General features: G+C 38.6%; 1 non-coding gene across 1 annotated transcript; it reads right to left on the reverse strand.

Moving 5' to 3' along the window:
- Nucleotides 1-5,307: 5,307 nt before the first annotated feature.
- Nucleotides 5,308-5,412, reverse strand: LOC123457124. The gene has a single exon (XR_006634898.1). It is a non-coding gene; the product is annotated as a U6 spliceosomal RNA (small nuclear RNA).
- Between the last annotated feature and the right edge of the window lie 8,377 nt (nucleotides 5,413-13,789).

Here is a 13,789-nt window from a genome sequence, read left to right on the forward strand (position 1 = left end):
CTTTCTTGTCTAGAGTATAAGCACCAAGGCTTACGTGTCCTTGCTAAGCATTTTATAAATGGAAGAGAATGCCATAGCCTCCTTATTCCTTCATAATTCATTCATCTATTACCGAATTCATCATATCCTCCCTCATAGGGGAGTGGATCTAGGTAGTTCCCAGCTCTGGGAGTCTACTATCAGCCCTTGATCAAGTACTGAACATACCCCCCAGGAAGTTTTCTGGTGGGACAGCCTAAGTTTTACAACTCCTTATCTGTAGAACTGTCATACTTCTAATGAACATTACCGATTAACATTTCTACTTTCACTTTCTCAGGATCAGTATTGTTCTAAAACATCATAAGCTGTTTCTACTCTACACCATCTAAAAACTGTTCTAGAGTTAATTTTTTATTCCTAGTAGAGTTATACATTTCCTCCATTGCCCTAATCATAGGAGAGGCACATTCAATACTCAAATTGTTTTTTGTACTCTGATTGCGTGCAAGATTAATAGTAAGTGTAGCGTAGAAACTAGCTGTTCTTTGACAAACAACTAGAAGGAAGCAGGAGAGAAACAGAACGCAGAAAACAGCTCATTGGCGCCAGCAATTAGGTCGTCGTGACTTCATGGGCAGCAGGAACCTTTACAGTAACCGACTGCCAAGGGGTCACCGGGGGCATCCCTCCGAGGAGTGCTGGCCCTCTGTCCTCAGCTCTCATCCAGTACAGAAGCATCTCTGCTTGCTACACAGGTGAGGTCGCCGTGGACGTGCCAAGGTCCCATCTGAATAAGATAAGCAGATTCTCCAATGGAGAGTGAAGTCAATGCCAGTTAAATAGGATAACTATTAATAACTTAGAGTTTGAGTTGCATGGACAGATTTTGGCCACTTCCACCTGGTATCTCATGTAGCGACTTCCAGCACTAGATGGGCTAATTATCTGAAGACTGGCTCTCCTATGGATTCCAATTAGGTCTCTCCATGGTTCCAGCTGACAGCAATTGGTGTCTTCAGCAGCAGGATCTTACCATTAACCTCTGGGGGGGAGGGGGTTATTCAAGTGCGCTGTCAGAAGTCTGTCTTGTTTGTTTTGGGAGGTATAATAGGTCTTTCTAATCAACAACTCCTTGTGGATGTAGGCCACATCCTGGTACAGGGAATTACAGGTCAGCGCCAAAGGGGAAGAAAAAAAAGAAAAATCCAGGGAAGAAAGAGAAACAATAGAAATTTGAGGTTAGGTTTCTTTTCACTCTCTTCAGTACCTTTTGATTCAGGTGGTCTATCTAAGTTTTGCTTGAGAGTTCCACCTTCTAGTCTGATTTCCAGCATTTAGGATTCTATGGGACCAGTTCAATTTGTCTTCAGGTTTTGAGTCCTCCCCCATTCTTTCCCTTACCTTAAGCCATACCCACCACTATTGTCCAAGCCTCACGATGCTCTTCAGTCATGTAATCAATTTGACCTGTTTCATATTAGGAACTTCAGATGAGTGAGAACATGCGGTGGTTGTGTTGTTGTGATTGTGTGAGCCAGAAGTGACTAAGTATTTTCTCAATGAGGACAATCCCTACACTTACTCAAAAGTGTCTGTGACATCTATGTCTCCAATATGGTAATTCAGGACTGGAGAAATGGCTTAGTGGATAAAAGGATTTGTTTACAAAGACTGGAAATCTGGGTTTGATTCCCCAAGATTCATGTAATGGCAGGTGCAAAAAGTGGTAAATTTTGCTGGAGGTTGTTTTCAAGGCCAGATACCTTGGTGCACCCTTACACAGACACACAGACACACAGACACACACACACACACACACACACACTACCTTTCTTTCTTACTTTCGTTTCTCCCTCTTCCTCTATGCCTATTCCTCTCTCAAACAAGCAATTTTTTTTTAAACTGGTGCAACTTAATACACTTGCTGGGAAAAGTTTACTAAGGCTATCTCTCAATACAGGTAATTCATACACTGGACTAAGAGATATTACACTCAGTAGACATGTGGAGGGATTGTCTGATAAGAAGAGGTCTGGATAATGAGGGGTGAATCCTACCCCTAAATCATTTAGCTCTGGCTAGCATCTCCAAGTTCCAGAAATTGGTTGCAAGCCATTTTGTGATGTTGATCAAAGGGAACTATATGGTCCTCAAAGCCAGAAAGAGTTTTTGGTTTACTCCTTGGCATAGTTGCTGAAAGCTATTTGTCAAAAAGGGCAATTTCCTCTCTTCATGTAAGTCTTTTTCTTCTTTAAGCTAATTCCTGTACCTGCTGATCCACATGTCCTAAAGCTTTTCTCGGGTATAACAATTCCTGACCTTTCTGCTAAAGCCCATAAATTCCCATTCACAGTATGGGATATTCCTATACTTGCTACTCAGGGTCTGCTATGTCTATTTATTGATGAGGTTCAATGCAACACTTGCTGGACAGAGACGCAAAACACCATTTCTCATAGAGCCATTCCTGCATTTCCTCATCAGTTGCCAACACAATTGCTGAAACAATTTCTCAGTGAGGACAATTTCTACCTTTGCTGACAGAGTCTATAACGTTAGTTCTCAAGAAGGGAAATTCGTACGGTTTATGAAGGCAATTTCCATACGTTTGCATCGCTAACTTTCTTTTTCTGAGATTTTTAAGGCTGTTTCTAAATGATGCAGTTCCAGCACTTGCTGAACCATGTCTACTAATGTTATTTTGCCATGGGGGACTTTGCAATATGTGAGGGGTCAGAAGGGGAATAAGGCTATGTCTGAATGAATGAAATCTTACCCTTGATGGTCAGAGCCCACTAAAGCTATTTCTCGATGCAGTAGCCCAAGATGACCTGGAATTCACTATGTAATCTCATGCTGGTCTTGAAGTCATAATGATTCTCCTGCCTCTGCCTCCCAAGTGCTAGGAATAGAGACATTCACAACTACAACCTGCCTTGAGTTATCTTTTATTTTTTTGAGGTATGGTCTCTCTCTAGCCCAGCCTAACCTGGAATTCACTATATAGTCTCAGGCTGGCCTCGAACTCATGGCAATCCTTCTACCTTTGCTTCCCAAGTGCACAGATTGAAGGCATGCGCCACCATGCCTGGCAGTTATCTTTTTGAATGCAGTAACATATGAAGTGTTAACCTCTTTGTCAGATAATCCATATACTTCCTTATTTTCAAAGAAAAAGGTGACAAAACATAGCTAATACTATTTATTCAAAAATCTGCATATTTTTCTACTTCAAAATTGACTTGATTTTATCACTTACTATTCCATCAACAAATATAGCTTTCCAAAACAAGAAGGCAAAGAAAACCATATTCAACTTCTGACAAAGACTCTGAGGTAGGCCTGTTCATCTAAGTCCCAGTAGTAGATTTATTTATTCAGAATACATTGACAGGTATTTGAAATGAAGCCATTTAATGACAAAGAGAGCTATTAATACTAAAAAAACAATCAAATGCAAACAGCAATGAATAATAGAAGTGTGAGATCCTGTGTATATAGTGATGTCCCAAACTCACACTAATTATAAATATACCTAGGCCACACATGGCAAAGATAAGTCCCATTGAGATATTGTACATATGCTGTCCATGTGATGTCAGTATTCACAAGAGAATTAAAGTGTTTAATACTCATATTTTAGATTGTATTTTCTAATTACATTTAGTAATTTAGCCTTCATTTCAAGAAACTCAGTGTCTATCCTGAACTAATTTCATGTTGTGTGAATTATAAATATTGCAATAGTACATTCTTTATTTCATGCTTTTGTATGAATAGTTTCTGTTTTACTGATTTCAAATGACTTCACATGTTATTTACATTGAACATTACAAGAGTTGTGAGGGCCATTTTCTACTTACATAGTCAATATCTCTATTTAGCACAGGTATCTGTAAAATACAACAAAGATAGAATAAAATGATATTTCATTCTCTTAATATCCAAGATCTTTAATCATAACTAACTCTGAATGAGAAATGACTATCAGAAGATGCAGGGATTTCTTTAAACTTTAATCTTTATGTTTCCATGGTAGCACAAGAGTGATTCACCTGTCTTGGTGACATCCAGGATATTTTGATTTGACATTTTTTTCTCACTAGTCAGCTTGGCATACTCTTCTTGTGTCTCTTCACTTATAATGTGGCATTTTCCCTGCATTTCATGGGATGGAGATCAGAAAATATAACCTTTAGAGTCCTTTCTGAACACAAAACCTATCCTAATTTGTAAAGTATGGATTGATCAAGCTTAATCTTCCAGTGGTATCTCACACCTTCTGTTCATTATCCCCTTCATGTTGGTAATGCTACCCAGCAAGGACAACTTTATGGGAGATTGATTCACACATTACGGATTATCTCATTTTTCTACACTTTGGAAAAATGACATGAAAGTAATTTCTTCTCTCATGTATGTTCTTCAAATGGAAAGGAATTCTGGATTGCACATATGGAATTTTATGATGATTAGATCTGAGTATATCTATTTTATCTTAGTCTGTGTTGTGGAATATAGTCTCTGTGCTTCTCGTATCAAAATATACAGAAAGGGAAATCACCAAAAGTGTTCATGTAGTCCATGAATTCTACTATAGTTTTTGTACGCAATATACTCTGATATTGTCACCCTCTTGTAAACATTGCTCCCCCTCCTCCCATATCTCCCTGTTCACTGAATCTCTAATTCTTTATAAATAATTTCTAGTTATTTTGATGTCTCTATTTTCCCTCTTGTCTTCATTGTCAACAACAACAAACAAAAAGAATCAACAAAAGAGAGAATTACATATTTTTCATAAAGTTCTGGTATGGTTTCAAGACACATGGGAAGAGGCTAGATTGTGAAAAATAGGCATGCATACTCTCATCTCCAAAGTAAAGAGATGTATTTTCTCCAACACAGAATCAAATTGCATAACTTACACAATACTAGGAACACATCTTGAATTTCCCTTTCATTATAATAATAGTCAATTGTTAATATCATAGAAGTTGTTGAGACAAAATCCATTGAGAAGTATTCCACCTTTGGGACTGAGAAGAAATATATGTTCAAGATCAGACAATACCATTTCTTCTACTTATTTGAGGTGCCTAAATTTTCTTTATTTAAAATATGGAACACTTGGGCTGGAAAGATGGCTTAGTAGTTAAGATGTTTGCCTGTAGAGCCAATGGACCGACCCTGCTTTGATTCCCCAGCACTCACATAAGCCAGAGGTATGCGCTGGCACATGTGTCGGTGGTTTGTTTGCAGTGACTGGAGGCCCTGGGATGCCAATTCTCTCTTTACCTCTGTCTCAAATAAATAAAAATAAAACAAAATATGGAAAACTTCAGGAAGTCGTTTGTCATCCCTGAACAGGGGCCATGTTTATGTAATCAGTATCATTCCAACTGTAGTAAAGGTACTACTGAAGTGAACAGTATCTTATTTTTGTCATCCCATTTTCAATGTAATCCTAAACCAAAACTGTGTCTCTAATTCAACACCCCCCAGATATCCTACCTACAAAAACATGAAACTGAATAATTATACTCATTGATTATTGTTATGATGTTAAGTCCCAGTTATTTTTTGCAGGTACATGAGCTACAGGTACTGGAGTTCCCATATTCTCTCTCTCTCTCTCTTTCTCAAATAAATTAAAAAAAAATAAAAGTTTTAACTGCTGAGTTCCTAAGAACAGCAGTGATATAAATAAAGTTGGGATGAACTTATTTGAATATATTGTACTACGTTTACCATTTAAAAATTGTCTGAGTAGACCATGTGCTTCATATATTTTATATTTTTAATTTTCAGATAAGAATTTGATGACAGCATAGAAAATATATCCAGAAAATGCACATATGTCATTTCTTTGCCTGAAAAAAACCGACATTCATCCAAACATGTAAAATATAGTTGGACATTGGACACTTAAAAGTAATGTTATTTATATATTTGAGAGAAAGTGAATGAAAGAGACAGAAGGATGAAAGGGTGTGTGTGTGTGTGTGTGTGTGTGTGTGTGTGTGAGAGAGAGAGAGAGAGAGAGAGAGAGAGAGAGAGAGAGAAAGAGAGAGGGAGGGAGATTGAGAATGGACATTCCATAGCATCCAACAATTGCAAATGAACTCCAGATATATCCACAACTCTTTGAGTCTGACTTTAAATGGGCAATGGGTAATCAAATTTGGGTCCTTAGGCTTTGTAGGCAAGAGCCTTAACCGTTTAGCCATCTCTCCAACTCTACTTTAAAATATTTATTTATTTATTAGGCCAGATATAGTATTACACACCTTTAATCCCAGCAGTATTGAGGCAGTGGTAGGTGTAACGCTGTGAGTTCAAAGCCACCATGAGAGTGTCTAGTAAATTCCAGGTCAGCCTGAGCTACAGTAAGACCCTACCTTAAAAAATCATTAATTTATTCATTTTCTTATTAATTTATTAATTTGAGAATGATAAAGTGAATAGGAAGCAGTTAGAGAAAATATGTTTGGGGAATGATTACTCTAAATATTGAAATTTTATACTAATCATTTAATTTCCTATGGTACATTTTCAATTTTCATTAAATTTGCAGTGATTTCATCATGTCCATAGATTTCCTACAAATTCTAATCAAGCACATCCCACAGCTTGAAAGCATGGAGGACATAAACCGCCATGTGTTCATCACATCCCATCCCATAGTGACAACGCTAGAATATGATGTAAACCATAAATCCTGATGTCTCTGTATGAGTTTGCATTATGAGGACTTGCATTATGCTTTTGCAACTGAGTGAAAACAATCTTAGGTTTTATATCATATGATTTCCCCACTATAGTATAGTGCTACAACACCAATGTCATTATCTATATTATCTATAACTTAAAGAATAATTGCCAATATTCATTAAAAACTGATATTTGTAAGGTCATAGTAGATTTAAAGGGCTCTAATATGGTTTGTATATCTGATAATAAATGTTTGTGCCTTTTGCCATAATAATTGTATAATCCCACATTGAGAACCTTGTGAGAAAAGGGTTTCCCCAAAATGTATGGGTAAAATACAACCTATTTTTTTCAGAGCATTTTGAAAGTAGGATTTGGAATAAGTAGCAGAATTTGTTGCTGACCTCAGAAATCCATTCATATGAAATTGAGAGCTAAATACCTCTTTTATAGTTTGTGAGAAGTTCCTCATGCCTTTACTTTCACGGTTTTAAGTGGTGTAAGTGTTTGTGCTAGTTTAGAGGTGAGCATTCTGACTTATCTAGAAAGACAATACCAGCAGATCTGAGTCATTATACTCACATTTGTGATGACCGACGTGACATAACCACACACTTGGGGAGCTAAGATATGAGTTATCAAACTTCCATCTGCCAGTGAGATTATCAACAGCAACACTTGATGGTTTAGCCCATATAAGTTGAGCTGGATGGCCTGGAAGAGTGAGGAACAATAAAACTCTCACATGGCAAGATGCTTCTGTCCAACACTGGCTCAGAGAAACAGATAGGTAAACAACATGACCATGAAGTTGGGGGCACTGTAGAGTTGGTTTCACACAGTCACCCTAAAATATCTCATACTCACTAGAATTACTGCCATGTAGATATATTAAATTCAGTGCTTTGAGTTTGCATTGGTGACACTCTCCATCTTGCCCATAGGGAAGTTATAAGAAATACATTATGCATCGATTAATATACAACATACTACTGAAAGGACCATAAAGAATTATATTCTAATAGTAAAACCATCCACAGGAAACGTTTTAAGGGCAAAATTCCTTTTATACTCTGTAATATAATGGGGGAGATTGCAAAAGAGGGCTTCAGAGAACATGAACAGAATCCAGATTTGGGTCTTGAGCTTCTCTTTGGCAACATGTTTAATGGTGTGGTTACTCATTGCTCACCAGGGGAGCCAGGGATTTAGTATGGCCTTGGAATAGTATGTGCCTGTGAGGTGCTGGAGGGACATGATGGCAGCTAGAGTTAGTATGCAGAGAAGGATGCTTAGAACCTAAATCCATTGTTGTATTTGAGTACAGAATTTACTGTGAGTGCTCTGGGGCTTCAATATTTGTGTAGTGCTAATACTGGGGCACTCTGGATTCATTCATGCAAGGGTAGATCCTGGACTGGCATGTTTTAGAGTTATTTGAAAACTGGCTCTGAGAATGACTCCTTGAGTTGTAGAACTAGAATTATAACTTGAACATTGCAGTTTTCTGGAAGCTAGATGAGCTATGAGAGAGGCATAGCTTCCTGGAATACTTTGACACATGACACTGGGGTCCGACTTTGTTCTAAAAATAGAAGAGGGTTAGGTGTGATGATGCACACTTCTACTCCCAGCAAAGAGGTGGAGTTAGGAAATCACTAACTTTGATACCATTCTGAGATTACATGGTGAATTCTAAGTCAGCACGGGCTAGAGTAAAACCTTATCTCAAAAGGAGAGTGAGGGAGAAAGAAGACGAGAATGGCAGAACCATGATTCCCAGCGTGCCATGCAAAGAGGCAAGATGGTCACTCCATGGGTGGGGAGATATTAGCCCTTTGATGGAGATGGTTGGGGAAAGACATTGGACCCTGTATTGGATGTTGATGCTGTGTGAGGTAGGTTAGTGCGGGAACAGTAGCAAAACTGAGGGTATCGAAGTTCATGTGTGGACATGGTGGGGGGATCAGAATGAAATCGAGTTATTTTCAGGGACAGAAGGCTCTGTATACATGTCAGTAGTGGGTCTCGGAGAGCTATCAAGAATCCTTGCAGGTATTGTAACTGACCCAATCTGCTATCACCAGGTCCACCAATATAACCAAGGACTGTAACTCTAACACTGCACAACAACAACCTGGATTCCAGTGTTGCCCATAGTTCCCTAGGCAAAATCATCACAATGCAGATTCCCCACCTCTGAGGATTAATGGAGGACTATCACATGGTGAAATTGAAAACCACCTTCATGAAGACACCCAGGTAGAGGGGCAGTTCCACCTCCAGGAGCTTCCCCCAGTGTGATTCCACTCCCCAAAACAGCTGGAGAAAAATTTATACAACTGAATGTCTTTATGATAGCAATGTAATTCTTGCTCATAAAGGATGCAGAAGAGTTAGGGATTTTCACCAGTTTTCACGGAGTAGCCTTATGCTTTAATGTCTCAGTAGCATTGCATTGTCTATGTGTAAATTGTTTACACTAATTTCCTCATTCTTTGATAAGTAGGTTGATTTCATGTACTAACTCTGGTATGAACATGTCTAAGAACAAGAGAGTTACTTTGTGTCAACCACTAAATCCCCAAAACACGTATGTCCTCCAATAAAAACTCAGTTTGCACTACAAAACATTTCTCTATTTATGGCATGTGTGCGGAACTCATCAGTCCTCCTGAAGATTGACATTTTCTCAGGCCATCCTGACAGGCAAACAGGATGGATCTATGTTTGGGTATTATTTATACTTCTAACAAGATTGCTCTAAAGGAAAATACAAGGTGAGCAGGAAACCCAACTTCATGCCCATGAGGTGAGAAGCACAATCCCTATGTGATTTTACAAGAACAGCAACACAACCCATGGTGAATTCTCTTATAAAACACAAGAGATCTGCACTCCAATACAGTGCTTCTCTTTTACAAGATCTTTTATAACTTTTCATTCCAAATTCAAGACTGCATAATAACATGCTGATATCTATTCCTGTATCACACCCCAATTATTCTTTTATCCCACAAAAGTCTATATATAATTTTAGCTAGGCATTAAACAATGAAATTATCATCTCTTATACTCAGTTGTCTTTCATTTGTTATGTGCCTGATACAAGACTATATATCTCCCATAGGCTATGGAGAAGTTTGATCCGTACATTACAAATCCAGTTATCCATGCAGTTCATAGGATCCTATATTCACCTGTGATACATGTAAAAAAGTTAGTTTATATATGTAAAACAAATTAGAAAGCTATGACTAGACAGACATTCTGGTACAATTACCCGTCACCTGCTGTATAGAGTCAAACAAAGCCATTGCTCTGTGGGGACCATTCTTACACTTACTGCTAATGTTGTTTTTCAATGAAGGCAATTCTTATGTGTGCTGGTCAGAGTCTCCTGAGGCGATTTCTCAATGATAAAATTCCTACATTTACTGGGCAGTGTATAGTAAAAGTCTTTCTCAACAAACACAGCATATACCCTGAGTACTGAGAGCCTACTAAGTCTCCATCTCAATGAGGACAATTCATCCAGCGGATACACAGAGAGTATTAAATGTATTTCGCAAAGAGGTCTGTTATTACACTTGCTTGTCAGATTATATATGGAGGCTAGTTCTCAATGAGTGAAATTTCTACAGTTGCTGTCCAGAGAATACGAAGGTAATTTTTCAATGATGGTCATTCCTACCCTTGCATGACACCATGTATTTGGATTGATTCATAACAAGAGAATTCCTACACTTGCTAGTTAGGTAATACCAAGGATGTTTCTCATTAAGGCAATTCCTGCTCTTAGTTTTCAGATTATGAAGGCTATTTTTCAATGATGTTACATTATCAGTTTTCAGATCAAATTCTAGTAAGGCTTTTATACAATTAGGTCCATTGCTACACATGGTGATCAGAGGTTATAAAGGCTATTCCTCAGTGTGTGCAATTCTTGCATTTGGTGGTCAGAGGCTTGTCAAGCCATGCTTCAGGACTCACATTTTCTTCAGTTGTAGATAAGTGTACTAAGCCTATTTCTCAAGGAGTTACAATTGAACAATTGATGGTAAGAGTATAGTAAGACTATTAGAAAACCACAGAAATTTCTAATTCTCCTTATCCAAGTCTACAAATCTGTATCTCAACAAAGGTAAATGCTATCCTTGGTTTGCATGGCAATACTCAAATAATTGTAAAAAACAATTATGATTTATGTGCAAAGAGAGAGAATGAGAGATAGAGAGAAAGAAAAAGGGATGTGCCAGGGCTTCTTTCTCCTGCAAATGTCCTCTAGATGCAGGGACCACTTTGTTCATCTGTCTTTATATGTGTACAGATGAATTAGATTAAGGCTATCAAGCTTTCAAGGAAGCATCTAAACTTTAAACACACAACAATTACTTTAGCCCAACTGTGTTCATTTTTTAAAAAAAATAAACTGATATCTGTAATTGAATAAACATTATCAGTCCACTTGTAATGCAATTATCACTCTCTCACTTCTGGCTCTACCCGTGGGTTAATGTCTCTATTTTCAATCAACTCTTCCAGACACAAAATGGCCTGGATATCCTTGATCTAGCAGTGGCTGGCACTACCTATGAGGATCATCATAATAGGATGAAAAGATGATGACATCAAAATAAAAGAGAGACTGTTTGAGCAGGTGAAAAGATATGATGGAGAGTGGAATTTTTAAGGGGAAAGTGACAGGGGTGGGAATTATCATGCGTTTTTGTCCATAATTATGGAAGATGTCAATAACAGAATAAAAAAAAGATGTCTCCATTTCTTGGGAAATAAATTGGCTATCAGGTCATGTTTGTTTCTGTTGTGGTGCACAGCCTTACCCTTATATGGGAATGATCTGTCCTGAGAGTTTTGGCTGCATTTACAATCCAAGGCAAGTACAGATTTAATAGCAGCTCACGTGTGTGCTTTAATGTGCTTATATACAGGGGAGATTAGGTAACCCAAACAGAGGAGACAAAATTGCAGAATTCCATACTGTCTATGGGCACTGCGTTTTCTAGGTATATATTATAATAGGCCCTAAGTGACCCAAATGATAGCTCAATTCTGTTAGCAAAGACAGTATCTATGTCTTTATTATAGTAGGACTGAAATCTCATTGAAATTGGGTGGTTTAAATTTGCTATCAATAATAACAAAGGAGGGAGGGAAGGGCAAGGGAAGGGGTGGGAAACACAAATCTAGATGCAAACGGCAATGGTACCATAAAATTCTACCTTCTAAAAGGCAGGCCAAATGGCTGAACCTTCACCAGGCCCTTAGAAGGAACACCTGAGAGACAAGACACTGGAGAGGGTATGATGAAGACTGACCTTAATCTTTTACAGCTTCTCTCTCTCTTCTGTCTAACTCTTTAATATTAGTTATCTTTTTCTTCCTTGCCTTAGTGGGTACTGATCTGTAACTCCTAGTATCAGCATGTGGCTATCATCCACAATGAACTTTTGATCAAAGAGACCTACAAGGTTTCCTAAAAGGAAGACAGATTTCTCTAAGAGTACTTGATGAAAGGTTAGTGATAAGACATTACTGCTGAAGACACCTTATGCGTTTGACACATAAAATGGGATGGCATGGCTGGAAGCTGGAAAGAGTCAGCCCTCAGACAGTCAGTGCATCTAGTGCCAGAAGGTGCTACATGGGTGACTGGGGGAAATGACCAATATCTTTCCAAGCAACTCATGGTCTAACCTACTTAGCAGCAAATAACCTGTCATGATGCTCACAGAAGTGCAGTTGCCAGGCACAGCCATGGTGGGAAACCAACTACTCTTGATTTGGCTAACTGATCCCCTCAGTGGTACAGGACACATAGCTGGAACTGGGAAACAAGTCAGAACCATATCCAAACATAAGCCCACTCTCCATTATCAAGCTACCACTAATCGTGAGCTACAGGAGGGCCTACACCTATTAAATTCTCTATTAAAAAAAAAGTAAGGGTTATCTCATTTGTCTGGTGCTAACTTACTCTCCGTTGGAGAATCTGCTTCTCTTTTTCAGATAGATGCAGATCCTAAGGAGAGAACCATCCCATCATACCTCCCACAGGCCCCGGTGAAACAAAGAACAATTGGCAAAACAAGCAAGGCTGCTGTTTTCTTGGGGAACTGGGTACGAGCACAAGGGTGAAGGAGATCAACACAGAGAAAAATCAACTCCTACCAAATCAGATATCCAGAGACCCTGAGGCCACCAACACCTCATCACTGAAGCAGACCAAAAATGAACCCAACATGGCTCAGGGAAATTTTGCGGAAGAGGGGGCGGAAAGTATGTCAGAGCCAAATGTTGGATCTTGATATGCAGAGACGTTTATCCTACCCATAACTGTGAGATAACTCCAGAATGCACGACCCATATACCTCAACAAGGAGGGGCCAGGAAGAGGGGGTAGGGTATGGATGACCCTAACAATGGTACCAAATTTACTGTATTCGCTGAGTTCAAAACTAATTAATCAAAAAAAATTGGAAAGAAAATAGTAAATGAATGTCTCCATAACTGTGTATTTTGCCTGAATTTATAAATTTATATATTTAATGCATATTATCTACACTCTGTGTGTTTCAGAATCAGTTCTTTATTTTTTCACAGGAATACATCTATCTTAATTTTTAATATTTATTATTATTTCATTAACAATACCAACATAGTTTATAAGGATACATTATGTGTTGGTACCCTCTTTTCCCTCATCCTTGCCCACATTCCATTGGGGACTATCCTCATTGGGGTTGTACATATTACCTAACGGTTTGTGCTATATGCATTGTGGGAGCAGCCGTCAGTTTTTTTGGGGGGTGGGAGTGCCTCTGGGCATGATGTCTCAACCTGTATAATTTTTTTTTAAATATTTTTTTTTGTTGTTCATTTATTATTTATTTATTTGAGAGCGACAGACACAGAGAGAAAGACAGATAGAGGGAGAGAGAGAGAATGGGCGCGCCAGGGCTTCCAGCCTCTGCAAACGAACTCCAGACGCGTGCGCCCCCTTGTGCATCTGGCTAACGTGGGACCTGGGGAACCGAGCCTCGAACCAGGGTCCTTCGGCTTCACAGGCAAG

This window comes from Jaculus jaculus, chromosome Y (assembly GCF_020740685.1).
Source record: "Jaculus jaculus isolate mJacJac1 chromosome Y, mJacJac1.mat.Y.cur, whole genome shotgun sequence".
NCBI lineage: Eukaryota > Metazoa > Chordata > Mammalia > Rodentia > Dipodidae > Jaculus > Jaculus jaculus.